A 2,958-nucleotide genomic window follows, 5' to 3' on the forward strand; every position below is an offset into this window, starting at 1 on the left:
CTCTTTGCATCAAACTTTCCACTCCTAACATCTTTAAGAATATATAATTTTCTTCAAAATTTCTTAAAATATTTCACATTAGGTGGATGACCATACCATAGTTCAAAAGGTTTTGAGTGAGTACCTTTCTTTACTTGCACACGATTTAGAGTGTATACTATAGTACTTACAACTTCTCTCCAATATTTTAGGACAACATTTCTCTCTATCATGAGTGTTTTGGCATAGTCCATTATTGATCTATTTCTTCTTTCAACAATTGTATTTTGTGGGGGAGTCCTTGGGGTCTTTTAGCAAAACCATTTTTTGGTTGTTGAGAGCTATTATTGGCCATAGTTACAAAAAGATGTGATTAATTTTGTAAAGAGTTGCAGAGTATGTCAGATGGCAAAAGGAGTGATGCTAAATATAGGGTTGTATTACCCATTACCTATACCAAAGAAGCCATGGGAGGATATTAGCATGGATTTTGTTCTTGGATTAAAAAGGTCTCATCAAAGGCATTATTCTATTTTTATGGTGTTTGAAAAGTTCTCAAAGATGGCACATTTTATTTTCTATAAGAAGACTAGCGATGTTGTTCATGAGGCAGAGTTATTTTTTAGAGAAGTGGTGAGACTACATGTTCTGCCAAAGAGTATGGTTTTAGATTGAGATACCAAGTTTGTTGGATATTTCTAGTAGACATTGTGGAAGACATTGAAGACATATTTGAAGTTCAGTTCATCACATCATCCACAGATTGATGGATAGATAGAAAGTTGTGAATCAAAGTTATGGAACCAAGCTGAGATATTTGGTTGGTGATAAACAGAAAGGATGTGATCTAATTTTACCATAGGCAAAATTGACATATAATGATTCTGTCAATAAGAGTACTAGTAAATTACCATTCTAGATTGTATATAGGAGTAGTCCTAGGAATGCTTCTAAATTGAGGCAATTGGATGAAAGAGAGATAAGTAGTGCTAAAGTAGAAAATTTTGTTGAACATTTGAAGAATATCAATGAGGAGGTGAGGAAGCACATTATAAAGATGAATACACTATATAAGGCTAATGTAGACATGAGAAGGAGGCATAAGGAATTTCAGATTGGAGATGAAGTCATGGTTCATTTGTGAAAGGAGCATTTTCCAGTGGGTACATATAATAAGCTAAAAATGAAGAAGTTTGGACCATGCAAGCTAGTGAAAAGGCATGATTCTGGAAATGTCTATGAAGTGGAGTTACCTACTAAATTGAATATTTCACCTATATTTAATATTTCAGATTTGACTGAGTACCATGAAGGAGGAGATGAGGATAAAGTTGCAAAAGTGCAGTGGAGTATTCCAACAACTAGTTCAACTACAAAAGAGATTAGGGAGATATTGGAAAATCATGTTGGAAAAAGTACAAGGAATAGAACTTATGAAGAATACCTGGTCAAATGGAAAGAGAGGACAGTAGAAGATTCATCATGGCTACCAAGGAGGAGGTTGACCATATTGGTTTTCCTCTTAATCCTTGAGACGTGACAGAGTCACTTCTCAAATTACCTAGGGTGTTTGATGCACGAGCATCTTGGGTGTAAGAGAAATCTTGCATCATTCAAAAATATTTCCTTTTAGTTGTTTCAATAAGGGTTGTCTTACTGTAAAGTAGTTTTCTGTGGAGGCTTGCTACTTCATAACATAGTTATACTATCTTAGAATGTTCTATGTTCAGAGGTAAAAGTTCATTTTAGATATATCAACTTGTTAGTGGAGTTTCATGGTCAAATTGTATGTATTGTGAATTTATTGTAGATTTTCAATCTATAATTTTTCTATGAAAACTTTAGGCTCAATTTTGAAGGCCTTAGAGGCCTTAGATGAGGTCTGAAAATTCGAAGAATAAGTACTTGTGCTATTCTAAGCTTGTAGGTCAAGAGCTGAGGTTTCCAAAAAGTGGTTATAATAGCCAATCAAAGCAAGGGTTCGAAAGTTATGGCCTTCAAAAGTTAGACTACTCAAAATTTCTAAAATAAATTTCAAAGGTGTATTTGGCCGACTCTATATGTATTGTCAAGGTTTGTTGGCCCTAGGTATTATGACTGTCTACAACCTTCCCGAGTGACATAAAATTTCTTATTTAAGAAAGGCTCATACATTGTCCAAGACAACTCTAGGTGATAGTTTGTAGCTTTGTCTTGCATATTACTTTAATGAAGGAACCCATGTGGGTTAGCATATTGTAATTTTGAATTCTATAATTGTGTATTTGCGACGATAATAAGAAGCCTATATTTTGTTCTCGCGAATTGCTTTTGTTTCTTTGTTTTTTTAATATTTTTATGGTATTAAGGGAAAAACTTTTCATTAGTCCTAGCTTCTTCCTCAAGTTTCTTGTAGATAATTATTTAATACGAAATGTAACTCATTGTTTCATACTCCATCCATATATGTGGCCTCTCTCACTTTTGTGTAGTAGCATCTTCATTAAACTGAGTTGTTCCCTCATCTTAACAATTTCTCTATCAAATTCTTCTTGACTCATTCATTTTCATTTCTATACCATTTACTTTGGCATTCTCCTCCATGCCATTATGGCTTACATCTAAAGTATTGTCATGATCATCGATACTCATCTTCATTGTTCCTATTTATCTCATACACTTTTGAGTTACACTCAGCCATTGCAATAGCAAGTCTATATCATTCTACTATAACTACCGCATGAAGCTTCTCTCTTCCTCTAGGAAGCTCTGAGCTTCCTCTTCTTCTCTTTTAGGCTTCGACATTTTACCTACTATTAAGATATTCACTTTTTCTTTGCTTAATCAACTCTACCCACATCTCCAACTTGTAGAGTTGTCTCAACAACCTCTACCCAACCTCAGCTGCAATTTTTTATCCTCACAATGATGAAACCTTAACCATAAGGGTTACCACAACCCTCTCTCCCCCCCTCTCTCTCTCTTTTTTCCTGCATTGAA

Source organism: Cupressus sempervirens, chromosome 5 (assembly GCF_028749045.1).
Source record: "Cupressus sempervirens isolate cs-2001-9-10 chromosome 5, ASM2874904v1, whole genome shotgun sequence".
Lineage (NCBI taxonomy): Eukaryota > Viridiplantae > Streptophyta > Pinopsida > Cupressales > Cupressaceae > Cupressus > Cupressus sempervirens.